Source organism: Camelus ferus, chromosome 18 (genome assembly GCF_009834535.1).
Source record: "Camelus ferus isolate YT-003-E chromosome 18, BCGSAC_Cfer_1.0, whole genome shotgun sequence".
Taxonomy (NCBI): domain Eukaryota; kingdom Metazoa; phylum Chordata; class Mammalia; order Artiodactyla; family Camelidae; genus Camelus; species Camelus ferus.
Genome location: NC_045713.1, coordinates 29,444,859 through 29,465,261, shown reverse-complemented (window position 1 = coordinate 29,465,261; position 20,403 = coordinate 29,444,859).

The window sequence follows — 20,403 nt, the reverse complement described above, 5'->3', positions numbered from 1 at the left end:
TCACCCTGACGGGCGGGTCTCAGATGAGGGGTGCGTGGTGCGTCTGGGACCAGATGGCGGCAGGTAGGCAGACTCAGGCAGACTTGGGCAGAATTGAAAGAACGGCTCCCAAGGGCGCTCGCCCTTGTCTAACCCTTTAGCCGTGGGGGGGCCTGTGGATATGATGAGCTATGACTCGTGTCTGTTACCTCACATGGCAAAAGGAATTTATCTTTTTTTTTTTTTTTTTAGAATGGAAGTATGTTTATTCAGGGAGATGCACACTCCATAGAGTGTGGGCTTTCTCAGAAGGCGAGAGGCCCGGACTTTGAGTTTTGAGTTCCTCAAAAGGGTGATTATCCAGGTGGGACTAATCTCATCGCACGAGCCCTTTAAAGCAGGGAGTTTGCGCTGGCTGGTGGCAGAGGAGGGAATCAGAGACTCCAGAAGCGCGCAGTGTGCTGCTGCTGGCTTTGAAAATGGGGCCACGTGAGCAGGAATGTGAGGGGTGGGGGGCTCCAGGAGCAGAGGGCAGCCCTGCTGACAGCCAGCAAGGAAGTGGGGCCCTCGGACAACACCCACAGGGAACTGAATCCTGCCAGCAACCAAAAGAGCTGGGAAGCAGAGCCTCCCCTCCAGAGCCTTCCGCTAAAAGCCAACACCCTGATTTCAGCCTCATGAGGCCCAAAGCAGAGAACCTAGCCCTGCTGTGCCTGGACCTCTGACCTGCGGAACTGGGAGCTAATAAGTGCATGATTTTGGCTTCACAGTTTGTGGGAACGTGTTATGTACACAGAGGGAGAAACCAATTCACTTGCTACAGCTGGAGAAGGAGCTGCTGAGTCCTGACCCTCAGCCCTCACAACCAGGTTTCTCCCAAAGCACATGGAACCGGGGAGACTCCAAGAAGAGAGTGAGGATGAGGTTGGAGGCCTGTTGCCAAAGAGACCAGGCAGACAGAGCAGCCAAGGGGACGGGTGCAAACAGGTGTGCAGGAGCACGGCCAGGGTCCCCCTGCCAAGACCACCCCCCTTCCTGCTGCTGCCGCTCCCTGTTTCAGTGCATCTCAGAACTCACGTTGGCACGTGCTCAGAGAAGGCGCTCAGGACTATTGTGATTTGCAGGTAGGAGGGGATGGCGTGGGGTTTGGGACAGATCAGTGCCATTCTATAGGCCACACCCCACATCCAGGGCGAGATCTGGGGACCCTGGGAATGAAAGCGGCTGTGAGCAGGACCACTTGGGAGGTGGGAGCAGGTCAGAGGGGGAGGTCCTCATCGTGCCTGTGGCTCTCCTCATAGAGGTGGCTGGGCTCCTCCAGGGTTGGGAGCAAGCAGAGAAACCAGGCTGACCTTGAACTTGGGCAGGGCAAAGCCCCCGGCACTCAGTTCCTCATTTTCTGCCTGTCACATGGTCCTGTTTCATTTCTCCCTGAAATCACCTGGTTCATCCACTGATTTGTCCATTGCCGACACCTGCCCCAGCCATGAGGGCAGGGGCCTTGTCTTATCTGGTACCTAACGCAGTTCCTGGGTCAAATTTACGGGACTGAATGATGGAGTCACAGGGAGAGCCCCCATGAGGCTCCAAGGGGAGGGAAAGGGGCTACTGGTGAAGAGGAGACCCCACAGCTAATTGCCCTCCTGGAGTCCCCTATGTATCCTACCCCAGGCTCCCGGAGCTCGGCCCTGGTCCCCCAGACTTCAGCAGAGCCGTGCCCACTCCCCACCCTCGAGGGGAAGCTCTGGAGGGTCCCGATGCTCCCAGGGATCTGAGCTCAGAGACCAAGGGAAGGAGGGTGGGGCCAGTGGGCTTGCTATCTCCCAGCGGAAGCTTTTTCCTGCCCTGCGGTACCCGGAGCTGGTCACTTGGCAAATCTATGGTGAGGAACCCTTCGGCTTGTTTGGTTTTGTTTGGCGATTCATCACCACCCAATACTTCCATAACATGGGACAATAATCACGTGCCTGCAGGTCGCAGCAGTGTGGTGTAAACACTTTGGGGGCTCAGAGCACACTCTGAGCTGGGTAGTTCTGGACACACTGATGACAGTGATGCCTGACGGTGGGTAGGGGGCTGTGCGCTACTCCAAGGCCCCAGAGGCTGGGTGTTCGGCTGCTCAGGGGGCCAGCAAGGAGAAGAGACCAGGGGTGGGAATGAGGAGAAAATCTCAGGGGCAAGGCTGGTGGAGGTGGGGAGGGCTCCCCCAGGCCAGCCAGCCTCCTGGGCCCTCCCACGGCGCAGGGGAAGCTTCTTCGGAGGAGGGAGCAGCTCTGCCCTGTTCTGTGCCTGCCACCACCACACCACTTTGGTCTGGAGTCCTTACACTTCTTTCAAGATGTTTGTTTTATACCTTTTGGCTCAGATTCCAGCCCAAGAGGAATGCACACTAGTGGCAGGGCCAAGGGACAGCTGGCTCCAGTCCGTAGGCATCAGGGCTCCCTGACGGGGTGGGGTGGCCATCCTGACCCAGCCCAGCATTCATTCGCGGAGATGGCAGCTCCAACCGCCCCGCCCTGCCCCTCCCCAAGCTCTCCAGGAGCCAGAGAGGCAGAGGAGAGGCTGGATCAAAACTCTCCCCACTCCTTCTAGAGGGGGCTGACCCCGCACCCCGCGGGCTGGCTGCCATGGTTTCTGGGCAGGGAGCTCAGGAATGCCTCTCCCCCGACGTCTTGCACACAGTAGGCACTCAGAGTATTTGCGAAGGCCACTGCAGCTGGGCCTGGATGGAACCCTGCCCAGCATCACCTCCCTGCCCTGGGCCCATGGTGATGCATTGTTCCGATTCCTCCAGGTTTGGAATGTCTCTGTTTACCATCAATGTCAACCTGACTCAGAGAGCATCCAGCTCCGAGGGTCTGGGGGTAGGAGAGACATGGGGCTGAGTGACGGGATCTGGCCACACATGGAGCTGCTGGCGTCCTTCATGATCTGCTGTGTTGGAGAAGCCAACCCAGGTGTGTGGCCACTCAGGGTCCTGGAATCAAGTAAGCGATAGGTGTCAGGCAGCGGGAGTTTGTGGGTCTCGAAGCTCTCTGCCAACTCCCAGGTGCCCTCTCATTGCCCTTTTCAGCAGAATACTAGGAACAGCGGGTCCTCCTCCACGGAGCGGCCCTCTCCTGTACCTTTGACCACACAGGTCTCTCAGTGGGACACGACCCCTCCCATCTCCACCTGTTCCCAACCCTCGCTGTCCATATGAGCTCAGCTCTGTCACGAGACAGCTGGGATTTGAATCTAACCTCTGCCATTTCTAGCTGTGTTGCCTTGGACAAGTCCTCCAACCTCTCTGTGCCTCTGTTTTCTCATCTGTAACGTAGAGCATTGGAGCCATTTCTCCTATTCGTGGTGCCTGGCATCTTGCAATCACCTTCTGTCCCTGGGGAAATACCCACATTATGAACTGCACTCACCAACGCAGAACTCAGTTTCGAATGAGTTATCTAGGACCCCCGCTCTGGATCATAAACCAGATGCAGCCTTGGAAGACTTCCATGCAAACGAGGGGTGGTCAGCTTGGGCACCATCTGCTTTTGATGCACATGGGGGCAACAGCAGCTGGGTCTTTAGGGGCTGTGATGGCCAGGCTCGTGTGTCTGCTGGAGTTCTGGCGTCAGGGCCACTGCGTGTTTGTCAGTGCACCCCCCCATAGTATGTGTTATCTGTCACTACTATACAAATTCAGTTTTGTCTCCCACCCGGAATACAGAGAGCAGCCTAATATTTCTTAGGAAAAGCTTTTCTGCCTAAATGAGCCAGAGTAGATTCTGTTATATGCAACCAAAACCCTTAACCAATTCATGGGACCATAATAATATATACCTCAGAGGCTTGGGGTGAGGATTAAATACCCCTACAGCCTTGGTGGGAAACCAGGAGGAAGACAGTCCAGCAGTATGAGGGTCTTCCTTGTAACTGGGGCATCCAGCTTCATGGTTTGGGGACAATGTGCTATGCCTGTGTCCCAGAGCACACCTCCCTCACAGGCAAGTTGCTTTTCCCCTCCCAACCCATGCGTTCCTTCTCCCTTAGGAAGCCCAAGAAACACATCTGGTCCCAGGGTCATGCTGACCTACACTTACCTCCCAGTAAACATGGACATTGGGCCCACGTGCCACAGGGCCCCACTCTGAGTCCAGCATTGAAATAAGACGTGTCTGCCGCAGAGGGTACTGCAGGGGCCGGGACTCCTGCAGCTGGGAGCAGCCCCTGTCCCCGCGGGGAGTCTGGTGCAGACTGGGCGGCACTGAGGCTCCTGACCCAGAGGCACGTCCCCAGCCCCCGAAATGGCTGACTAGTACTGGGTCCCAGCTGGTGGTTCCCATGCCCCGGGTCACTGCCATGGAGGTTTGGGGGAGGCAGGTCTCAGAACCCACTGCCTGGCAGTCCCAGAACTGATGTCTCCCAATTTTCCATTCGTGGGGAGCTGCCACTCTGGGACTGGGCTGGCCTCCCCAGCGCCCTGAGAGTAACCTGTTGGTCCCTGAAAGAGATGATGCAAATCCGTTAGGGGCCGTGCCCATGATGCGGGTTTTTTTCCCCGTTTGCCTGTTTTAGTCAACAAAACAGTCACCTTGAAGAAGACCTCATTAGCCCCCCTCGAGTAGGTCCCTGTGCTGGGATGAACAACACCCCCCTCCTCCTAATTCAGGTGCACTGAAACCTCAGAATGTAACCTTATTAGGAAATAGGGTCTTTGCAGATGAAATTAGTGTTTAAGATGAGGTCACACTGGATTAAGGCAAGCCCCAATCCAATGGCTGGTGTCCTGGTCAGAAAAGGGAAAGTAGGACAGAGACACACGGGGGCAGGAAGTCAGGGGACATGTGAAGACGAGGGCAGACTGGAGTAACGTGGCTACAAGTCCAGGAATGCCAGGGATGCTGGCCACTCCCAGAGCCTGGGAACAGATTCTCCATCAGAGCTTCGAAGGAACCAACCCTGCCAACTCCTTGGTTTCTGACTTCTGGTCCCCAGAACCGGAGAAGAATAGATTGCTGTTGCTTTCAGCCACTTAGGGCTGGTGTAACAAGTTACCACAATCCAGGAGGCTAATGCAGTCCCTTTTTCATTAGCGTGGTTATGAGCAGGAAAGAGGGCATGGGAGCGAGTGCTAGTGGAGGTTCTGATCTGTGTTCTGTTGGCAGATGAAGAGGAATCACCTCTCCTCCTCCTGCGGTGTTTGCAATTTAAAGGTGGCTCGGATACGGTTAGGGCATTTTGATAAGAGACTCAGGGGCCATCTGAAAGGGAAACGATTGAGACACTGTCCAATGGACACATTTAATTTTATATTTTCTAGTGGCCACATGAAAAAGCTGGAGAAACAGATGAGAGTAATCGTAATATACCTTCTCTAACCTGGTATGTCTCAATATCACTGCCACATGCAGCCGAGATAAAATGGATCAATAAGATATTTTATATCCCTCTTTTTTGTATTAAGTCTTCAAAACCTGGTGTGTATTTTGTACCTAGAGCACTTTTCAGTTCTCATGGGCCACCCTTCAGACGCTCAGTGGCCACCTCTGGCTTGTGGCCTCTGTGTTGGACAGTGCAGCTACCATTTGGTTAAGTTCAAAGCTACTGAAACCTGCTGGGACATCCAGGGTGGTTTGACCAAGGCTGGGTGTCAGGGAAGAGAATGAGTCTCACTGAGACATGAGCCTTCATTCTCGTAATTAAAAATCTAGCACCACCCCCTGCAGGGCCTCTGATGAGCTCTGAGCCTCCATTTCCTCATCATGTGATGGGGCTAATTGCAGTATCTCTCTCAGGATGTTTACATGGAGGTCAGGATTAGGCGTAACATGGGTACTGAGTACCGGAGAACAGAACAAATGAAATTTATTTGTGGTGGGATTTATGTCTGAGCATCCAAGAGTGGCTGAAACAAGAGAAGCGTTAAGGAGAAGTGGCCCTATGACATCCTCATTCTCCTTCCCAGCTGGTGGCCAAACCCCGTGCCCAGGAGAGCAGTTCCTCATCTACAGAGGCTTTCCTCCTGGTACCGAATGGTGATCACACACCGGAACCCTGATGCCAAGGGCTGACTTGGACCTTCAGGGAGCAGAGCGTGTGCAAGAGCCCTGCCCTACCCCTTGGGGAGCTGGCACTCCGGGATCCCTTTGCTCACATGCCTGATGTGACTCCTTGCTGTAAACAAGGTGTGTTTTGTCCGGGGGTGAATGGGACAATTCCTTGGCCCTACTTGTCTATGCGATCGCCCCAGATGCCTGGCAGGGCAGGCTGGTACACCTGACTGCTTATCTGCAAGCCTTTGTATGTGATTACACACCAGCCCTTTGTGTCACAAGAGGTTGGAGTGGGCTGCACGCAGGTTCCCTCCTCTAAAACCCATCCCATCCCAAAACTTGTTTCATCCAAACCTGCACGACATGCAGGGGAACAGGTTCTGCACATACCTGGCACCTTCAGCTGCCGGTGGGAGGCGGGGCAGGTAGAGAGAGTAAGGATGGGGAGGGGCTGAGGAGTCCTTAGAGCCTGAAGTCCCCGGAATGCAGGTGTGTGAGCCCGGACTAGGCAGTCTGGGAAGAACAGCCCTGTGTACGGCTTTGGTGTTAGAAGATGTTTATACTCAATAAGCTGAAGGTGGATTTGTCTGTGGTCACTCAGGATAAAACTTGAGGCTTTGGACTCCTGTTTGCTAGTGCGGCATCTAGTAATTCCGAGGGCCCAGGGACTAAAGTAACGTTTCTCTAAGTATGGTCCCAGGCTCTCCAGTGAGGGGATCCCCGCTGGGTGTGTGGTGGCGGGTGGGGGGGTGGGCAGGGGAGGGGACAGAGGGGAGGGAAAGGTGGAGCAGAATGCTTGTTAGAACAGATTCCTGGACCTCGGGAAAGACTTACTGAATCAGAGCCTCTGGGGAAAAGGCGGAGGAATCTGCATTTTAACTACTTTCCAGGTGATTTTGAGAGGCAATGACATTTCACGGATGAAAATGCAGATTCTGTGTAATTTTTTAAATTGATACAGAGTTGATTTAAAATATTATATTAGTTTTGGGCGTACAACATAGCATCAATGTGTCTCTAGAATGTACTCCATACAAAGTTATTATAAAACATTGACTTTACTCACCGTGCTGTACATTACATCCTTGTAACTTGTTTTAACCCGATAGTTTGTACCTCTTAATTTCCTTCCCCTGTTTTTCCCCTCCTGCACCTCCTCTCGCCTCTAGTGACCACTCGTTTATTCTCTGTACCTGTGAGTCTCTTTCTGTTTTGTTATATTTGTTCATTTGTCTTATTGTTTTAGACTCCACATATAAATGAAAACATGCCGTGTCTTTCTCTGTCTGCCTCATTTCACTAAGCATAATACCCTTTACATCCATGCATGTTGTCACAAATGGCGAAATTTCATTTTTTTAAATCACTGAGTTAGACTCTGTTGTATGTGTATCACGTCTTCTTTATCCGGTCGTCTGTTGCTGGACACAGAGGTGGTTTCCACATCTTGGCTATTGTAAATAGTGCTGCTGTGAACATTAGGGTGCACACATCTTTTTCTTTTTTTCTTTTTTCCCCCCAAGGTTTTTGCTTTTCTTTTCTGTTTGTTTGTGTGTTTTTGTTAGGGAGAGGTACTTAGGTTTATTTATTTATTCTTAGAGGAGGTACTGGGGATTGAACCCAGGGCCTCATGCATGCTAAGCATGCGCTCTACCACTCGAGCTATGCCCTCCCCCCCATATATCTTTTTCAAATTAGTGTTTTTCTTTTCTTAAATACTCAGGAGTGGGATTGCTGGATCATATGGTAGTTACGTTTTTAATATTTTGAGGCGCCTCCATCCTGTTTTCATAGTGGCTGCACCAATCTACCTCCCCACCAGCAGTACACGAGGGTTCCCTTTTCACCACATTCTCACTAACACTTGTTCTTTCTTGTCTTTTTGAAGATCCCCATTCTGCTAGGGGCGAGGTGACATCTCATTGTGGTTTTGATTTGCATTTGCCGATGACTAAGGATGCTGGGCACCTTTTCCTGTGCCTGTTGGCCATCTGTGTGTCTTCTAGATTCGGAGTAATTTGTTGTATGACCGTTGGTGGTTGCCTTCCAGGGACTCAGTTTCCATGTGTGTAAAATAAAAGTGTTGAAGCCAATTTCTGAAGGGCTGTCTAATGCTGCTTTCTATGACTGTATTTATCCAGTGTGTGTGTGTGTGTGTGTGTGTGTGTGGGTGTGTGTGTGTGTGGTGGGGACGGAGCAAACGCAGAGCCCCTACCCCTGGAGCAGGCAACCACCATGAGTGTGGGACCACGTGGTGTGCAGCCAGCTGGGGGAGACCTTCCCAGCAGCTGTTCTGTCCAACCGCTGCCACGTGGAGATGTGGGTCCAGGGTTCCCAAACTTACAATTTTCCAAGAGGGAGCCAGGAGCCGGATTTTTCTATAAACTGAAACGCTGCATCTGATTTCTAAATGTTAAAGTGTTGTGTGGTAGAGCTGGAGGTGGCAGCTCGCGTCCTCTAATTTTTATGAAGCGTGCGGCCCCAGACTGTTGGTATAACTGTTTGTAGGTAGCTTTCCTAGTCTGTTCTCAGCAAAAGGCTCCCTTTCTGCTTTATTTGAGCAGTTCAACCTGTGACCTTGGGCCAGTGACTTAGCCACTTTGTGTCTCCGTTTCCTCATCTGTAGAATAGATGTAGTAGTTCCTACCTTGTAAGATTTCTGTGATGATGAAGTGAATTAATTTTGTAAAGTGTGCATGGAGTAAGTGCTTGGGATTTGCTCTATTATTGTTGTTGTTAGCAGCTTGAAGGGGGGGAATATCTGTGTCTCAGGATGTGGCCAGCTTAGCCCACTCTGAGTCCCTGCGTTTCCCCTTACCTGCCATCTGATGGCTCAGCCAGAGGAGACCCTGCTTCCTGATCCATTGCCACCAGCATGTGGGGAGCCCAGCAGGGCATGCGCTGTCCTTGCAAAGACAGAAATTACATCCTGCTTTCAGTGTCGTCAGGACACAGCCTTCCCAGACTCTGTGCCCAAAAGTCACGTTTGCAAAGCGATTGTTCAAGACCAATGATTGGGAGGCTGAACTGTTCAGGGTGGTTCCGGCTGAACAGTAGATGAGAAGGGCCCCTGGATTCCCAGAGGAAGGGGGAAAAGGACTGACTGAGGGACCGGAGAGCAGTGGGCAGAGGTGGGGGGCGGGGTGGGGGAAGTGGCAGCTCAGCCAGGAGCCCACTCGCCACTGTGGTGAACAAGTTAAAATTATCCTCCTCTCCTTTGCTTGACATCATTCCATAACTCTTGGAACCCTCAGGTTAAGTCCACATTCCGCAGCATTCAGGACCTTCCTCGAATGCCCCCTCTTCTCCCTTGACACCTCTGTCCCCTGGCTTTGAACTTAATGCTTAAAGCCTCCATTACAAGATACCCCGTCTCTTGCGCAGCAGCTTGCACCTGTTGTTCTTGTGCTGGGAAAGCTCTTCCCCAACCTCTCCACTCAGCTAGGATTCTTGTCCTCCTTACGATGCCTCCTCCAGGAAGCCTTCCCGATTCTTCCCAATGGGATCAGCACCATTCTTGATAAGCAGGCAATTTCTGTTCACTTGGCCATTTCCCCCATCTGGGGCAGCAGCACCACACGGGGTACTGTTGGGGAGGACCTGGAGGACCCTGCAGGGCACCTTCCATCCTCTACTCGCAAGTCGTTCCCCATCCCCCTAACCTTTTTACCAAAGTTCATCTGAGGATCTCAGTTGAGCCAGGCCTGTGAGGGGTACAGGGGAAAGAGGCTCTTCCTGCCTTTGAGGGGTGTTATAAGCTGAATTGTAGTCCCCAAATTTGTATGTTGTAGTCCTAACCCCCAGTGCCTCAGAATGTGACTGTATTTGGAGACAGGGGTCTTTGAAGAGGTAATTAAGTTAACATGAGGGCACCTGGGTGGGCCCTAACTCCAGTAGGACTGGTGTCCTTATGAGAAGGGGACATTAGGACACAGACACGTACAGAGGGAAGATGATGTGAGGACTCAGGGGAAGACCAACAAGCCAAGGAGAGGGGCCTTAGAAGAAACCAACCCTGCCAGCACTGCAGTCTTGGACTTCCAACCTTCGGAACTGGTAGAAGACACGTTTCTCTTCTTCAAGCTCCCCATGCGTGATACTGAAACTTTGTTACAGCGGCTCAGACTATTACAAGGGGCTTTTCGTTTTCTGTTTCTGCCTTTGTAAAATGAAGACGCTCGTGGTCCACACCTTGAAAGGCGGCTGGGAGGATTGAATAAGTTAATTGCATGTAAAGCTGACACTGACAAATGCCAGCTGCTGTTTGTTGTTGCTGTCATCGCTGTCACCCAGTTGGGACAGACAGGACTTGGTGAGAAATAAGAGGATGTCACAGACAGGAGCTATGAGGAGCTGATGTTTAGGAATCAAAGGATCCCTGAATTAAAAAACTGAAAAGGCCACTTGGTGTCCCCCCTCTTTGTTTGATGACTAAGGAAACCCCAAAGAGGGGAAGGGACTTGCCTGAGGGGTCTCATGGTGATGGGAGAACATCAAGGCTAAAACATAGCCTCCAGGCTACACCGTCCTGCTGGTTGTGGGTTTGGTTGCTTGGCTCGCATCGGACAAGCCTACTCTGGGATACAGGGTTGACCCTTCCCTGATGAAACAGAGACTTTGGGTAGGAAGCTAGCTGGCCGCTGGGGCGGGGGAATCAGCTACTCCCTGTTCACATCTGCTAAGATACTTACTCCAAGGGCCTCTCCACGTGTCCAGGCAGCCAAGAGCTCCTCTCATGTGGGAGATTTGCCCAGGATCTGGATCCTAGCGGACAGCAAGAGCCCTCCCTCTAGACAGTGTCTGGGAGCAGGAGAGAAGGGAGACCTCATGGACTGACCTTGAGCTGGTCTAAACCACAAGGACACAGAAAGCAGTCAGGGCCACGTCCTTCCTCTGGCCAGTCGCTGCCCCCTAAGCCAACAGTGTGTCATGTTGGCCTCCTGTTTGGAATAGCTGAGTCTTGCAGTGCAGGAGTGAGGGCTGGTTTCTAGGCCACCTCCAGACAGATGGTCAGCCTGCCAGCCAGGCGCTGAGCTGTAGCCCCAGAAGCCCCTTGGTGACGAGGAGACTCAGGCTGAAGAAACCCGCAAGTCCCCAACTCTGAAGTCCTCATGTGCCTCCCCTACTTCCCGATCACCCATCTTCAGCTTGAAACACTCCCATGATGGGGAACTCACTACTCGACCAAGCATTGCCTCCCATTGATGCAGGGTTCTGAATCAGTGCTGTCCAACAGAAATAGAATGTGAGCACATTCATGTTACTTTAAAAAGCAAAAAGAAATTAATTTAAAAAAATTTTTTTTTATTGAAGTGTGGTTGACTTACAATGTTAGTTTCAGGTGCATAGCAAAGCAATTCAGTTATACATATACATATATATATATAAGTTTATATTCTTTTCTATTGCAGCTCATTACAAGAAATTTAATATAATTCCCTGTGCCATACAACAGTCCTTGTTTAACTATTTTATATATAGCAATGTGTGTCTGTTAATTCCAAACCCCTAATCTGTCCCCCCCCACCCCTTTCCCCACCCTGGTCACCTCAGCTTGTCTTCTATGTCCATGAGTCTATTTAACAAGAAATTAATTTTAATGATATATTTCCTTTAACCCAGTACGTCCAAAATGTGATCCTATCAGCATGTAATCAACATTAAAAATTTAGTGAGATGTTTTACATTCTGGTTCTGGTGGGGATTTTTTTTTTTTTTTTTTTTTTTTTTTTTGCAGTAAGTCTTGGAAATCCATCATGTATTTTACTCATCAGCATTTCTCAGACGAGCTACTTCGGTTCTCCATGACCACGTTGGGTTGGTGGCTATAGTATTGGACAGAGCAGCTCTTAGTCGGGGAGTTTTTTCCTTAGGCTGAATTAAAATCTAACAAACACCCTGCCATTTTTACATGTTGGTTTTGATTTTGTCCACTGTTTACAGACTTACCAGCTATTCGGTAATAATTAGTAATTGCAAATAAATAATTTTGTTACGTTCTTAACTCTGCGCCAGCCAGTGAGCTGAGCACCGTTATATGGATTCCATTTAAAACCCAGGCTGGGGAGGGGACAGCTCCGTGGTGGAGCACATGCCTAGCATGCATGAGGTTGTGGATTCCATCCCCAGCACCTCCGTTACAAATAAATAAATACCTAATTACCTAGTCCCCCCCCCATTTTTATGTAAAAATTAAACTCACACAAGCCCTATAGCACCATTTTTCAAATAAAGACATGGGAAACCAAAAAAAGTCACACAGCTAGCAAGTGACTGGGCCAAGTCTGTGGCCCATTCTCTTAGCCTCTAACACCTGGCTGCCCAGTATGGTAGCTGCCAACCATTTATGACTATTGAGCACTTGAAATGTGACTGGTTTGAATCAAGCTGTGCTGCACGAGCACCCCTGGGAGATACTGCGGGTTCAGCTCCAGACCACCTCAAAGGAAGCAAATATTGCAATAAAGCGAGTCACACAAATTTTTGGTTTCCCAGTGCATAGAGAAGTTATGTGTATACTAAGCTGTACTCTATGAAGTGTGCGATGGCATATGTCGAAAAAAACAACGTACATACCTTAATTTTAAAATACTTTACTGCTAGGGGGAGAGTAGAGCACATGATTCGCATGCATGAGGTCCTGGGTTCAATCCCCAGTGCTTCCTCTAAAATAAATAAATAAACCTAATTACCTCCCCCCGCCAAAAAAAAAAAAAAAAAAAAGAAAATAGATAGAAAGACTTTATTGCTAAAAAAATGCCAACCATCATCTGAGCCTTCAGTGAGTTGTGGGAGTAACATCTAAGATCACCAACCACAGGTTACCATAGGAAATAAAATCACATTGACAAAGTTTGAACTACTGTGAGCATTACCAAAATGGGACACAAAAAGACAGAAAGTAAGCAAATGCAGTTGGAAAAATGGTGCCAAATTTGCTTACTGCAGGGTTGCCACAAACCTTCAATCTATGAAACACACAATAACTGCAAAGGACAATAAAATGAAGCACAATAAAACGAAGTATGCCTGTTCAGTGTAAAATACACGCCAGATTTCCAAGACACAGTCCCAAAACCCAATGAATAATTTTTATCTTGATTATGTGTCGAAATGACGCTATTTTGTTTCAGTAAAATATATTATTAAAATTAATTTCACCGGTTTCTTTTTTGCTTTCTTGAAAGTGGCTACTGAAAACTTTTAACTTCATATACGGCTGGTGTTATATTTTATTGGACGGTACTGCCCCCATCTATTTCCTTCTGGGCTAAATATTCACCATGCCTTCAACCGTTCACACGTGACATCATTTCTAACCCCCTCCCGGAGCTGCTCCTTCTGATCAGTGCTTCTAGGAGTGAACAGCGGTCTGGCTGGCTGTTCCTCTGTGATTTGCTCGTTCATGTCCTCTGTCCAGTTTGGGTCTGAGTGGTTTTTCCTTTGGTCCTATTGTCAAGCCTCTTTGTAACTAGAGGTATTTGCATCTATTTGTCCGTTGTGGTGTTGCAAATATTTTCTCTCGGTTGTTGTGGGTCTTTCCACTTTTTCTGTGGTATCTGATTATACAGGTTTCTGTTTTTATGCAGCCAACCTGCAAATAGTCTCCTTTTGGGGGTTTCTGGATTTGGTGTCAAGCTAGGGGTGATTTTGCCCACTCCCAAACCCAGGGGAAAGCATAATCCTACATTCACTTTTTAATTCTTTCATCTAACTGGAGTCTATTCTGTTTGTGATATGAGGAAGGGAGCTGACTTAATTTCCCCTAAATGTGTAGCCAATTGTCCCATTTAGTGAACAATTCATTCTTTCCCCCCTAATTTGAAATGCCACTGAAAAAATCCTCTTTAGGCTCTGTTTTCCCTCTGTTGGCTGGCAAGTCGGCCATCAGCAAGTCGCACTTTATGGCTGACCAGCTCAAGAAGCTCCATAAAGAGAGGTCTCCTCCTCTGTCGCTGTCCCAGCACAAGTCCCAGGCCTGGCTCTCGGTGGGCAGCTTGAACCAGTATGGTGGCAGGGAGTGTGCCAGCTAGCCAGGGCTGACCTACCTGTCCCCATCTGGAGTGGAGGGGTGAGGTCACTTGAGAAAGTGGGGAGGGTGGTTCCTCAAAGGGAAATTGGGATGCTGATCAGGCAGGTGTCTACCACAGCGTGTACTCTCCTAGCCTTTTCCTGGGTGCCTCACAGCCCTAGCTCTGTAGGCATTTAAGAAGGGGGGAGGTCCTCAAATCCCCTCTGTTCTAACCTGCTTGTCCTTCAAAAGACCAGCTAGGGTTGTGCCTGCCCCAGGGACTCAGGTCTGACCCCAAGTGCCCTTGTAGGGGAATTCCTGCAGGCCTGGAAAGTCAGTCTAGGGAGGTTGGGGAGGACCGTCCTGCCCACTCCTGCCCCAGGACCCTTGGCCAGGTCCCTTCTCCCTGCCAAAGGAGGCAGAGCTCCTGGCGGGAGGGGGCAGAGGTGGGAGAAGGAGGCCAGCAGGGCATAGCTGCTGTTAACAAACAGAAAGTGCTCCTTCCTGCCCTGAGAATGGGGCTGTCTGGGCTGGCTCAGGCAGCGGAGCTCCTGCAGGGAGGGTCCCCCAAACGCCTCTTCAAAGGCCACTAGGGAACAGCCTGAGAATCCAGAGGCTAGGCTCTTCTGTAGAGAGGTTTTGCAACACAGGCTAGAATGTTAACCTTGGGGAGCTGACGCCTATGTTTCTACATAAGGTGCCCCAGCCCTCGAACCTCACGCCACAAGGCGGCACTGCAAGCCCCTCCCTCTCGTTCTAAGCCAGCAGGGAGCAGGGTGTGATTTGGGGCGGAGTCAGCGTGTGAAACTGGGATCCCATTTCTCTTTTGGTGGCATGCCATCTCCATCAGCCCTCCCAGAGCCCCACCCCACCCTGTAATAATACACCGACCAGAACTATAGTAAGTGAAAAGGTCACAGCAAATAAGAAGCAATGTCTCTTTATAAAACTTTGCTCCGCTGTTTGACATGGAATGGGACAACGGCAGGGAAGCAGGGTGCTCGCCACACAGAGCGAGGATGACTGGGTTCAAAGCCCAGCTCTGCCGCGCGTGGGCTGTGACCTGGGCGGCTTTGAACCTGCTGCGCCTTTGTAGATGCCCCTGTAAAAGGAGGCTGAGGACAGTCCCCACCTCACCTCATGAAGCTGTTATGAGGATTCAAGAAACAAATAACTGTAAGAAATGACCAATAACAGCAGCAATGGGCTGGGCGGTTGCAGCACACGGAGGGAAATGAGTGGCAGCCACGTTGTAAGGGAAGGGCGGGAGGAATAGGGAAAACCCTCTGAAGCAGTGTAGTGCTATTTGAAAGTGGGCTCAGATTCGTTGTAATGGATACTGCAAAACCTCGAGGGCAACCACTAAATTTTTTAAAAAATATATATAATGAATAGGCTAAAGGAGGAAGAAAAAAAGCAATCACATAAAACATCTAAAAACAGAAGGCGTAAAAAGAAGGGAAGATTTTTTAAAAAGGAAGAACAATGCACTGAATGGAGTTACAAACATGGTAAATATCAGTCCAACTACATCATTATATTAAATGTGAACAGTGTAAATACACCAATTAAAAAACAGACTGTCAGAGTGGATTGAAAAAAACAAGACTCAACCACATGTTACCTACAAGAAACCCATTTTAAATGTGAGCAAATGGGAGCTCTGGCAGAAGGTGAAGGGCCGTGGAGCCAAACTGCCCAGGATTGATGGGCTGCTATGTAAACCTCGCTGAGACTCAGTTTTCTCTTCTGTAGAATGGGAGCATAATAGCGATGATCGTGTGGAGATGTTGTGAGGATTCAATGAGCTAATTTATGTAAAGCATTTAGAACAGCGACTGGCACATAGTAAGCGCTGTAAGAGCGTGCCGTTTTGTTGTTATTTTTGTTATGATTACGGTATCCAAGCGTAACCTCAGGACAAGTTGCTCAGCTCTTACTTCCAACCAGGTTTTCACTTCCAAGCTTCCCCTAAATAGAAACTCTAGAGCCACCACTTTTTCCTTGAATTTTAAGACCAAGATCACCTACTTAATTTTCAGGGTCCAGTGCAAAATGAAAATGCAGGGCCCCTCCCTCAAAATACTTAAGAACTCCAAGCTGGGCCTGGCAGAGCATGAAATCGGGTGCAGGGCCCTTCTGTGTGGCCGCGTAGGTCTCACGCCCATAAAGCTGGCTCTGCTTAAGATCCACAGAGCGAGAGGGCAAAGTGAGAATCCAGGACACCAACCATGCCACCCCTCCCACCCTTCCCTGTCCCCTGCCCCAGCCTGTTCCACCCGCCCCTGGGTCAGGAACACTGTCACCTCCTGGCTGTGAACACACCTTACCCCTCCAGACACATGCAACCCTGGCCCAGATGTGCTTCTTGCCAAAGAGACGCTTTGCTGCATGCTTCCTTTTGAAATCCTGAACCCCAGATTCCTAGGAGACCTCCTTTCTGGACCCACCGGAGCTGGGTGCCAGGTTTGGGAAGGGGAATTGGGGAGCTGACGCTGATTCTGGGAAACCTTGTTCAGGAGTGGGCTGAGTGTTCCTGCTTTCAAGGGAACACCTGCTCCAGGGAGCCCCAGGCAGGAACAAGTCATGGCCCGTCCACACGCTCCCCTCTCCTGTCACCCAGTTGGCCACGCACAGGCCCCCCTCCAAGGGGGGGCTGGTGAAACTGGCGGAGACTTCTGAGTTTTTCTTTCCTCCCAGGGGCTATTTACCAGGCCTGGCAAAGTCCAGAAGCTCCAGTCACTCTGATCCCTCCCTGCCCTGCCCCAAGTTCACCCGGAGGCCCTTGCCCTTTGAGTCTCTCAGAGCTGCCCCTGAGGATGCAGGCGTGCAGGCAGGGAAGGGGAGGGACAGCTGACTGGCACAGGCAGTGGCGTAAGTGGCAGCCCCCGGGGTGCCTGGCCATGCAGGCAGTTCCCAGCGAGTGTGGGCAGCAGGCGAACAAGCCTTCAGTGTCGGCACAGCCCACCCAGCTCTGAAACGCTCCTTTCTGCCTTCCTGGGGTGGGGCCTAATAGTAACCCCTTGGGGCCCAGTGAGTGTAGGTCCCCGACCCCTCCCCCTCCCACTGCTTTGCATACCCATCCCTCCTCTCCCTCATCAAGGGAGAGGGACTCCCCGCCAGCCTGGGCGTGGGCCAGCTGGTTTTTTGATCTCAAAGATCCTGTCCACCCCAGCCTGGGCCGGGCCCAGGGAAAGCCTCTAGCTCCTCCCACCCTGTCTTTCCATTCCCTGCCCCCTCAGAAATGAACCTCGCAGGCGTCCTGCCAAGCTCAAAATCCTGAAATACAAAATGCAGCCTCATGGATGCCCAGACTTGGGGTGGAAAGAGCTGGGATGGGGCCTCCTCCCCTAAACCCTACACTCCTCACTCTCGCATCAGACAGAGGGGCCCCGCCACGACCCACACCCCTCCTCTAGGGCAGTGGCCATGTTTTCAGAAGCCAAAGTCAAGACCGCGGTGTGAGAGGCAGGCGTGCCAGCGTGGAGAGATTGGGGAGAGGAGGGGACTGCAGTGAAATCCAGGAGCCGGCAAGGTGGAGGGAGGGACAGAGCTGCTCCAGTTCAGAGCTTAACACTTGGTGGGAGTTGAGGGGGAGGAAAGGGAGAGGGGGCAGGGCAGGAAATCAAGGTACTTTCTCGGCCCAAACAGCTACCTGATTGCATGAGCTAACTCGTGCAACCTCAGAGCAGGGCTCCCGCTACAGGGAAGCCAAAAATGCATGTCTTCATCGTGATTACTATTACTGCTATGGCTCTGTTGTTCCCCTGACCTCTCTCTGGGGCCTCAGTTCCCCACAGGCCCTAAACCATTTCTCCACCTCCACCTGTGTTAGGGGCATATTGTCTTCCCCGAAAAGGGGGTGGGTTTAGCTACCTCAGGAGCATCTCCAGAACACTTCCGTCCTCTGCTGTCACAGCATGGGCAGGGTCCCCTGCTTGGGTTTATTCACATCCTCTTCAGGCTGTCAGCTCGGGGGCACATCAGCCCACCTTGGGATTCTCCTAGTGTGGGGGTCTTGTATAGGCAGGGTAATAAATACTCTAGGAATTGAATTAAAATTAGTCACCAGAATTAATTCCATTTGTTCTATAGTCATCCATTCATTTAACAAATATTTCTTGAGGCCAATCGTGGACCAGACTCTGTGCTGGAGGCAGGGTTGATAGAAAAACGAGGTTGGTGCCCACCTCTGGGCCCTCAGAGCCAAGCGGGGGAGGGTGTACATGTATCAGCCAACCACCCGCGGTGATGGGGAGAATCACCCCGGTGGGCTTGCTCCTTAAACAGCGCCCAGCGCCCTTCTCCTGGAGTTGCTGTCTCTAAGGCTTGGGAAGGGCCCAGAAAAATACTTTACAAGGTTCTAATTATTGAGTGAGTTTGGAAACATTGCCCTAGAGAACAGGATTTATACACAGAGCTGGAAAGGAAAGGAAGCTGAGGACCCATCAGAGAGATTACGTAAGGCTTTCCTTGGGGAACTGACTGAGAGCTGTGGACTAAAGCACAAGGCTGTTAACTGGGTGGAGAAGGAATGGGCTCATGTTCCTGGAGTGGGAATAGCATGTGCAAAGGTCCTGCGGTGGGAAAGTGAAAGACCAGTGTGGCAGGAGGGAAGGGGAGCTAGAGAGGTGGAGCTTCTTTGAAAAGATTTTTCATTCTTCAGATACACACACTGAGCCTTACGGGGCCACCTAGCTTCTGGCAGAATCAGGCTTCTCTCCCAGCTGCCTCCTTCGTGGGGCCCTAGCAGAGGGAAGAAGGGAGCACAGGTAGCCTGGAGGCCCACCTTGGCAGGCAGGAGGCTCTGGACTTGGTTTCTGCTCTCACAGGCTGTGCCCACCTCTGCATCCCATCAGGCCTAGCAGTCAGGGGCAGCTCTGGAGAGAAGGAAGCTGTTTTCCAATCCCTCTGCCAAGATCCACCTCTGGCTCCCTTGCCCCTCAGAAGGCAGTACCAGAACATATCTCCCCCTCTCCCCATTGCACCCACCTCCTCTGCCCTCTGGGGTCACCTGCCAAGGTGCTAAGAGAGGGGCGCAAGGGAATGTGGAAGAGCAGACATTCAGGCCCTCAGGGGACCCTCCTCCCCAACCCAGCATCTGACTGAGCCAGTTCTCCCACCACCCACACACCCTACACTCTGGCTGACAGACGGGGACCGGGGGGTCCTCAGCGCCTCCTCCATCCCATAGAGGCTGCTGGGTAGGAGGCAGTGGGAGAAAGTGGACAGTGCCCACAGGGGTTGGGCTGCCAAGCACGCTTGGCACGGAGCTGGCCTAGTGCCCTGACATCCACTCAGGGGCATGGGGGGTGGGGCGCGGGGCATGGGGCAGGGCTACGGACTGCGCCTTATTTGCCTACAACTCTGTGTGGCGGGGCCAGGTGGCTGGCGTAATTATTGATACCATCTCCCTACATCCACAGTAGCTGGACCTACCGCCCCTATAGCCCAGGGGACACTATCACCCACCCATCCAGTGTCTTTATCTCCTCTTTGACTAGATTTAAAGTTCCTGGACTAGTTCCTGGAATCCAGGGAGGGTAGAAGGGAGGGGAGAAAAGATGCCCATCTTTCAGATGGATGAAAACACTCTTGGGAAGATTTCTGGGAAAAGTTGAGACCACTGGGGTTTATGAGAAACCAGAATGGAGAGGCAGGATAGGGCTGAACCAGCGTTTTCTACATCCTTCCACCTCAGTGGTGAGGCACCCCCTTCATTTCCCTGCTGCGGGCCTCTGACTCTTCCCCCTTCTTCTGTTCCAGGGAAGCATGTGCTTCCCCAGTCAGCAAGCTCACTCCACACTTTGCTAAATTGGCCTGTGGATCATCAAGTCCTGGACTGGCCAGGCCTCTGAAGGGCCCCCTGTGTTTGTAGCTCTCTGCCTGGCCGAGGTCACTAACAGATATTGGGTGAGCAGGACCAGCCTAACAGTCCCGACCAGCTAGGAGCCCCTGCAGTGTGCCAGTATCTGTGGCCTGTGTTTCATAGACATTTCCCCCAAATAGCTAGCTAAGCCCCTGTGAGTAATTGTTGTTCCCATTTTACAGATTAGGAAACTGAGGCTCAGAGCAGTTAAGTGAGTTGTCGGAGCAGTTAAGAGACTGAGCTGTAGTGCCTGGTTTTAAACCCGGGCAGAGGGGCTTTGGACCCCTCACAAGGGGTGCTTTTACATGCTGACCCACAGAGAACGTAGAAGTTGTCCGTCTCACTTATACCCAAGGGGAAAAGGGGTGACAATAGCCCAGAGCACTTCAGGAAGTGACTGGGGGCGGGGCCAGGACAGATAAGGCAAACCAGGAGCTGAATGTAAGGAGGCACTGGGGCTCCTGGGGGTGTGGACCCTGTACTTGTACTTGTTCTTGCAGGTGCCTGAG